General features: G+C 36.4%; 1 pseudogene across 1 annotated transcript; it reads left to right on the forward strand.

The window, feature by feature from the left end:
* Nucleotides 1-882: 882 nt before the first annotated feature.
* Nucleotides 883-2,616, forward strand: LOC143481076 (uncharacterized; annotated as a pseudogene). The gene is made up of 5 exons (XR_013121955.1): nt 883-1,012; nt 1,135-1,228; nt 1,479-1,801; nt 1,902-2,076; nt 2,255-2,616. The product of XR_013121955.1 is annotated as an uncharacterized LOC143481076 (transcript).
* The last annotated feature ends 6,631 nt before the right edge of the window (nt 2,617-9,247 follow it).

A 9,247-nucleotide genomic window follows, 5' to 3' on the forward strand; every position in this document is an offset into this window, starting at 1 on the left:
TTATAAGCATCCCATTCTTGCTATACAAGGCCACAGCTTGCAATGTCAAAGTTGTGTATATTTTTCTGAAAAAATTTAAACAGTTTAGATTATTTTTCTTTCACTCCATGACCCAAAAGTGCATATTTAGTGTACTGTATTTTAACTGTAAATTAGTGTTCATAAAATAATGACCAGTATTATTTTGTCATTTTTTAAAAATCACTTAGGTGTAGAGTGAACATGTGAAATCCTCTCGTTGCAATTTAAGGTGTGTTGGTGTCACTAAATATTAGGTGGATTATTTCAATTTTTTACTTTTATTATGCAATTATATAAACCATAGTGTGACAGATTGATAAATATATATACCACCACACCTTTTTGGATACATTTTGTCTTTCTTTTTTTATATAAGTATCTAAAACAAAAAATCTCCTTTAGATCAATCAGCATTTTCCCTCACGGATGCCCTGTCACCTTCAAGTGACAATGACCTCTTTACTCGACACTCCAGAGACAGACCTGTTCATAACTTCAGAGATGGGAACCCACCTACCACAGTGTCTTCTGAGGCTGCAAAAGAGGTACTTGAGTAATTGATTTATACAATTTGGACTCAACACCATCAGTAAATTTTGAAATTCAAAATGTGAAATTTAGAATTGTGTGGATGTGTGTGGGACTGAACTGGAAGAAGGACAACCATTTTCTAACTGGCCAGCCATAAACAGTAAGTGGTACAGTAAATTGTATTCGATTACTTGATACTGGCAAGAGTACACAAACCAGTCACAGCACATGGAATTTGTCACAAAGTCGCTCATTACAACAAATCCCATGAAAGTAATTTTTGATTCTGAATTGTATAGTGAAAACATTTCTCACGTGTGGATTTAATAGATGGTAGAAAATGCCTTGGTTATGAAACCTGGTGGTCAGGATGTCCTTGAAGTGTACAAGTCAGAGAAATCACTGAATCATAGAGGCAGCTTGTCAACATATTGGCTAGCCATATGACTGAAATGCATGGGTAAGTGCGTCTTAAACTGTTTTAACCGTTAAACTGTTTTTTTTTTACTGAATGAATGGCATTGAATTAGTGCCCTGTAGTAGGACATGTTTATTTTTTTTTATATTGCTTTTGCTTTAAAGGAGGATTCCGTCCCGTAAACAGAAGGAGAAGTATGCCCTGGGGATCATTACACTTTTTCCTTCACTGAAGGATCCTTTTTCTCCAAAGGGCTATGTAAGTTTAAAGTACTTACTTTCAGAAATTATACCAAATTTACATAGAGACAGAACTCTCATTAGGGGAAACATTGTGCTCAGTTTGAATAGAAATGAATGGAAAATTGACTTGTAATGTAACAATAGCTCATTGAGACACCAGGCAGGCTAAGCTAGTTAACATAGCAAGCTTTGTAAAGTTTGTCAGATTTTAATCTGTGATAAAAGATCAATGAATGATGGATTTATGTCATTTTTTAAAATAAAAGGAGCATTTCTATGATGGCGAAAAGGGCACAGGATATTTAGCATGGCGCCTGAAGACGATGTCCAGGAATAAATCTCAACAACCAGTTAAGGCAACCACAGTGTCACAAGCACAAGGACCAAATCACAGAAGATCAGTAGCATCAGTGCCTGAGCAGCTTGATGGAGATGCCCGCCAGGATGCTCTATCATTTCTTGTTCATTGTCATGATGAACCAAAAGTGTTGGAGAAGATGAAGATGACCTTTGAACATCGCCAGAACCTAGTGCATGACTCACAGAGAATGACAGATGTCCTAACGTTTTTTTAGATGTCAACGGACTAGTGAGTTGTGAATTGGTTTTTAAAATCCAGTCTTTCATTTGGTTTGGCTGTTTACAGTGCATTGACCACTGATACATTTGTATGTGTATTTGATCAACAGCTGAATCAAGATGTTGTGCTGCTGTTTGGTGAGGAAACATCCTCCAGGTTGCCTGAGAAGTGGGACACGACCTTCAAGCCAAAGGTTATCAAAGAGTCCAAACACCTGACTGAGTCAACCGAGCTGCACCGACTTCTAAACGCTGCTGAGAAACATGCAGAGGATGATGACACCAGTAAGTAAGATAGTTTTGGTATCTAGTCAGTTGGCTAGTGTTATTTCTTTTGCGTATTCCAAATATATATTAATGATGGCGAGTTATTGTTTGTGTCTCCCAACCCCCACCCACTGCTTATTAGACTGGGACAGTGACATGGCTTCTTTGCTGCTGCTTCTCCATCTCTTGCCACCAGGTCCAGCCCTTCCATTAGGTCAGGAGTGGCCAACCTGCGGCTCAGGAGCCCGATGCGGCTCTTTGCCTGGTTTCATGCGGCTCCCCAGCCGATCCGCACTCTCACCTGCACTAACGGTGTGTGCCGTGGCCCGGTTACCTCATCAACTCTGAGAGCGACAGACTGCTACATCATCGTGGTGCGCGGTTTGTTTACAAGCCTAGCGAGTCGCTAATACTTTTTAAACTGGCGTAGTGGAAAACATGCATTTGACTTCACAGGCTCACACGAGTTACTAATTCGATCGATCGCAATATAATACTTATTTAATAATTTTTGTCCATTACACCGATGTGCCGATACATACAAATGACAACAGACAGACAGACGGTTAAGGACAACATCACCCAAAAATGAAAAAAATGGTTTCCAACGGCCATTCGCTAAGTAGAACTTACTTCCCGTAGAACTTACTTCCCTACCTACCAAACCATTGAGACTGTGTCTGTTAACCGTGGCAGATATAGGAATAACAGGGCGATATGTTTTAAAAATCTAAATAAAATTAAATAATCAACATGAAGTGAGCAGCAATATTAGGCTAAGGCTAGGACTTCTAAACATTAGATCACTTGCATCAAAAGCTGTGATAGTAAACGAAATAATCTCAGATGACAGACTAAATGCACTCTGTTTAACAGAAACATGGGCTAGAGTAGACGAATATGTAAGTTTTAATGAAGCAGCTCCTCCTGGATACATTTATGTTCATCAGCCCCGTATCACAGGGCGTGGAGGTGGAGTAGCCACAATATATGACACAGATATAGGTTTTACTGTAATTAATTATATAATATGTGGAGTAATCTTCCTGCCTTTATTCGGGACTCAGACACAGTCTCAATGTTTAAAACTCGAAGACTTATCTGTTTAGTTTGGCCTTTGAATAATATGTTACATATTTACCACATCACATATCTTTCTTCTCCGAGGTTCACCTGGGGAGTAACACTGCAGTCGGAGCCTACATTACAAGTGTCATCGCTCCGACACGGAATGAAAACCTGGCGTTCATCACAAGACATTTACATTGACAATATCAACACCCAGAACGTTCATTCTACACTGTAAAAAAAAAGTTCAGCAAACTAAAAAAAAATTGTCAACTTATTACAAGTGATTTTTTGAGTAAATTGAACTTTTCACTCAAAAGTCTGCCCAACTCAAAATATAAAATTATGAGTTCACTTAACTTAAAATATTTTGTCCATATAATTAATTACAGGACAAAGCAGCATTAAAATGTACATAAAAGCAGCATCTATTAACATTTACGGCATTTAGCAGACGCTCTTATACAGAGCGACTTACAAAAGCGCTTTGCATCCGATCACAGAATTCATCCTAGGTAATAGTACGGATAGGACAGAATTCAAGATACAATTGAGTCAGACTACTACTAACTACAGGAGTCAGTGTCATTACCAAGTGTTTTTCCAAGTTAGATGTTTGCCAAGAAGCACAAATAACCATAGACAGACATACAATATTAAAAATATCAATGACTGCTTAAATATTTACATATTACAGTGTCACGGAAACGTTCATATTGAAATACACAGCAGGACACTAAAGCCTAAAGTGAAGAACATTCACTCAGAATTCATTATATGTGTTAATTTAAGCGGTGCGGGAGGCCTCTTTTCCACTGCCGGTAGTTGCTAGCTAGCCTGCTAGCTAAAGTCGCAAATGTGAGGACCCGTTAGACCGTCTACGGTTTATTTCTCTATTTGCTTTGTTGCTACATCAGAATTAGGACGTTTACAACATCTCGAAATGATTGTTTGACAATAATGTCCTTTACTTATATACTACCAGGCTAATGTAAGAACGTCTGCATACATTTAGAACAATGCTAACACTGCTACACCTTAACTGCATTGGCCTTTAGAGAAAACGAGACAATTAACACATTAAAACTTTGTTGAAAGTGACTTATTTGAAAATAACATTTTCTATACCTGTTTATACAAGACAGCTGGGCATATAGTCATCATATATAAGTGTTATTTGGCTTATTATATTGAAACATTTGATTTTAACCTCAAGAATTACTTTGACCCTTTAAGTATACATTCTTGACAAATGTGAAAATAAAGTAAATTTATCTGCAACATGATAAATGAAAACGTACTCCATTCCTCGTGCGGTTGCGATAGCTAAAGGACTTGCAAACGTGCATAAGCTCCTGCACAGCCAGGAAACCCCGTAGCAAACGCTACTAACTTGAAATGCGCATGTGATCATTAAACAAGTTAGTTCAGTGGACAAGAAATGTAAAATAGTAAGTTACATCAACAAAGGAAAATAAGTTAGGAATACGTTGGAGCTGAATTTGTTGAAATTACTTAAGATGATATGTGAACCTCACCAACTTTTTTTTAAGTTCAAATTACATTCTTACTTTAGTTTCGAGAACTAAACAAAAGTTGGATTTTTTACAGTGTAGTTACCTTATACTTAGCCTGATTGCGTGATTTATTTGTGACTTGTGTATTCATCTGTATTTGTTTTTTTTTTTTTTTTTGTAATTTGTGTGTTAACGGTTGCTCATTGCAGGGATTTGGACCCATAGTATTGTTAACTTTGTAAATCCTGTAAAGCGCTTTGTGACAACATGTGTTGTGAAAAGCGCTATACAAATATATTTGATTTGATTTGACTCTTTGTCATTATGGCTTTTTCCCCTCTGTACAACCGCCACTCCATAACCAATCATTGAGCTCCAACTGCAGACCCCGCCCACAGATCTTTTTAATGAATGCGCCAAATTTTTCAAAGTACAGATTTGGCACGTTGCGTCACGTCACATGGTTAATATACTGCCACAGTTTTACTATACTGTCATCATACTGCCCAATCGGGTGCTATTATTAGCTTAATTCAGCAAGTTTTTAATATATATTAAATATATAAATAATATATATTAAAACACACCTATACTCCTCTGTTCCTTTCAGATGCACTGTAAAAAAAAATAAAAATACGTAAAAAAACAGTAACATGTCCGGCAGCAAAAGTTGCCAAACAGTTACCGTAAAATTACAGTAAAATACCACACGTAATTCAACAATGAATTACTGTAAAATTACAGATTTTCCCTGTATTTATTCTTTGTAATTTCACAGCCAAATTTGAGTAAAATTACAGATTTTTGTTGTAAGAAAACACAGCTAGAGTGTTAAAATAACAGCATAAGTAGGTTACTTCATGGTATTATTTAAACAATCTACAAATGAACTTGTCAAAGTACGGATCTTTTAAAGTAAAATAACAAAAATATATATTCAAATTAACTCAATTTACTGTCATTTAAATCTTATTAAAATGTGTCAACAGAGGTAATCTGTGAAGATATGTTCATATCCTATAAACTTACAGTGGATAACTGTTAAATGTTGGTTGATCAACCCAAAAACTCTTACAATGTACTGTTTATCAATGAGATTTCAACATTAAAATAATTGGATTTTGCTTTTTAAATACACAAAATAATGTAAAATTATATATTTTTAACCCTATATAAAAGTCTGGTTAGTGTGTTCAAAGATCTATGCTTTCATTTCATGTGATAATATTCACAGACAACAACTATATACCATGATAAAAAAACAATATGTTAAGATAAACCAAGTTTTGTAGTTTCAAAAGTTGTGTGTTTAATTTAATATCCAATGGTCCAATAAATATGCAATAAATGTGCTATTAACATCTTAAGGTTCTGTTAAAACTACCAATATTACAATACATTTCTGTAAACATAAATATTTTTGTGGTTATTTTGGTCTTTAAATTCCAGCTTACATGAACATTTTACAGTTACCTTTTATTTCAGCAGATAAAAGAATGGTGTACTTACATAAATTAACAAACAACATTTAAAACAATGTAAAAACATTAACCAAAACAATAAAAGCAATAATAAAAGCTCAGCCATAACACATACTTTCAATCTCTTTATTTTGACAGTTGAACTTCAACAATCATGACAACTGAACTGACTCTAAAAAAATATAAAAAAACACAAAAAGATGGTTACTATGCATTTTTACAATGTTCTCGAAGTTGAAAATGTTTATATTAAATGGGGTTCTAAAATATAAACAATAATGTGAACTAACAGCACATCCTATATCATTCTCAGTTTATTGTGTTATATGGACTGTAGCAGCATGTGCCAATTAAAAGATTCAGATTAGGATTGCTTGGGAAAAATGTTTCTTTGTTTCATTTACACACCCAGTAGAAAATCAACAACTTGAAAAATTTAGCTACACTGAATATGCTTCTACAACGAGAACTTTTAAGTGGCTAATACAAAGCACAAGGGCCAATCACAGAATCTAATACTGCAATAATCATTACAGATCATAAAAGGGCTTACACACAGTTGTTTAAAACATTTTCAACAGTAACAGTAAGATGGTAAGGGTGCTGAAATTATTTTAAGAATTGCGCCTAGCTATATGAAACGATCACGTCAAATATCATAGAACAGGTATCACCAAATGGCGGAGCGCGGTCCGGATCCGGACCCGAACGCCGTCCTGTGCGGACCCAATCACATTCCTGATTAACTGGATACGGACCCAAATGCCAAAAAAATTTTAACGGGAGACTATATTTTAAACCGGAGAATTTATTTTCAGACGAGTGTTACGTTCACCACCCATTTGAGTGTTATGTTCGCCCCACACAAGCCTATCTACTCTACCCTATGGCTCTGTGCGCAGGTCTCTGCCCGACACATTTTCCTCCTGTTCTATATAGTGTGGCCTGGGCAGGGGCGAGGCTAGGGTATTTTTAGTGGTGCTAGAGCACCACCGTGAAGTTGCTTAGCACCCCCTGGCTCAACACATTTTTTAAACATTATATTATGCAAAAAACTTGCTCTGCACCTGCGCAATAGGGGCTGGGCACCCCTAAAGACCAGATCCTAAAATCGCCCCTGGGCCTGGGTATAAGCCCCCCCGTTTCTTTTGGACTTTCCCTAACCTAGCCTGTTAGACAAAGGCTGATTGTCTAAGACATTCACAATCCGCTGAGCTCATCTTGTTTTTTCCCTAAATCTTACAATGACTTTTGCCAATTATGATTTTCACAGACTTAATAGTGGTTCCATACATAGGAGTTGCACGTAGATCACATACGTTAAACATACAGATGTTTCCTTACTAAGAGTGGGAGAGAGGCCTTCGCTTCCTGGTCCTGTCAAACTGATATACATTCTTGTTCTTCTTCTTAAGCATCCTGTTCTTTTAGAAAACGACAGGCACTTGGAATATGGGACAGAGCATACAGGCCTTTTCTCAGACACACTTGATAATTAGCTATTTGATTAATACTATACTGTAAGCAAAACATAAAGTGATTAATATTAGAAGTTTGATTAATACTTTAAGACTGGTCAAATTATATATGGATTATGATAAGCTGCTTGATCAATACTGTAATGTAAACAATATATGAAGGGATTAAAATGTAAATCTCAACAGATCGTACCTAACTGGGCGTGATTACTATGTAGCATTAGGGAACTCTTCCTCCACACGTCAAAAAATAACTTTGTGGCGTCCCCCAAGGATCAATTCTTGGGCCGTTACTATTCAACCTATATATGCTTCCGTTACCACACATCATTAATAAACATGGTATTAGTTATCATCAATATGCAGATGACACTCAACTTTATATTTCGCTAGAACCTAAAGCCCTAAAATCAAATTTGCTCACTGTTAGATGATATACAGACATGGATGTCTGGCAATTTTCTGCAGTTAAATAAACAGAAGACAGAGGTTCTTGTTCTTGGCAGTGATTCACAAAGGAATGATGTCCAGACTTATTTAAATCAAATGAATCTGAATGCCAGACAATGTGTTAAGAACCTGGGCGTCACCTTTGATAATGAGCTCAGCTTCAAATCACACATCATGACTACATGCAAGACAGCTTACTTTCACCTTCGAAACATCGCTAACGTCCGAGATATGCTCTCTCCTGCTGACAGTGAAAAACTTGTCCATGCATTTATCACATCAAGGCTAGATTATTGTAACGCTGTTCTATCTGCTCTTCCAAAGAGCTATATTTCTCACCTACAGCGAGTTCAGAATGCGGCTGCAAGGGTTCTGACCCGCAGGAGAAAGAGAGATCATATTACACCTGCACTCCACTCACTGCACTGGTTACCTGTCAGCTTTAGAATAGATTTTAAGGTTCTAGTCATGGTTTTTAAATGTCTTCATGGTCTTGCCCCTCTTTACCTCAGTGAAATGATGGTTAGATATGTTCCAGTCAGGTCTCTCAGGTCTTCAAACAGTAATCTACTGGTAATTCCTAAAAGCTGATTAAAGATTGGCGAGGGTGCTTTTAGCCACTATGGCCCAAAGCTCTGGAATTCTCTTCCTGAAGAGCTTAGAGGCATTTCATCCCTGCAATTTTAAGAACAGTCTCAAAACATTCCTGTTTAGATCTGCTTTTAGTTAAGAAACTCTCAATCTTATTTACTTTGTTGTCTATTATTTTCTAAATCTAATTATCTTAATAGTTTTATCATATTTACTTTACTTTTTTATTATCTTATTTACTGTACTTTTTTACTTTTTATGTTATTTTAATATTTTTATCTTTAATTTCTATTAACATTTTCTTTGTGTCTTATCTCCTTTAATGTTTCTTTTTATTTATACTGTAAAGCACTTTGAGTTGCATGTATGTATGAAAGGTGCTATACAAATAAAGATTATTATTATTATTATTTTGTCAGGGTTGGACCCAGACGCGTTCCTCCTGTCGCCACAAGGAGGAGCTCGCGAGCTAGACCTGGGGGCAATCAGACGCGATAGGCTACAGCTGTTTGTAGCCTACTTAGAGTGGGCAACTTCAGCAGCTCGCTGAAGTTGTTTGTTGTCTATGCACTCACAGCTCAAGCCATTTTCTCTCGCTCGCTTT

Source organism: Brachyhypopomus gauderio, chromosome 17 (genome assembly GCF_052324685.1).
Source record: "Brachyhypopomus gauderio isolate BG-103 chromosome 17, BGAUD_0.2, whole genome shotgun sequence".
Classification (NCBI taxonomy): domain Eukaryota; kingdom Metazoa; phylum Chordata; class Actinopteri; order Gymnotiformes; family Hypopomidae; genus Brachyhypopomus; species Brachyhypopomus gauderio.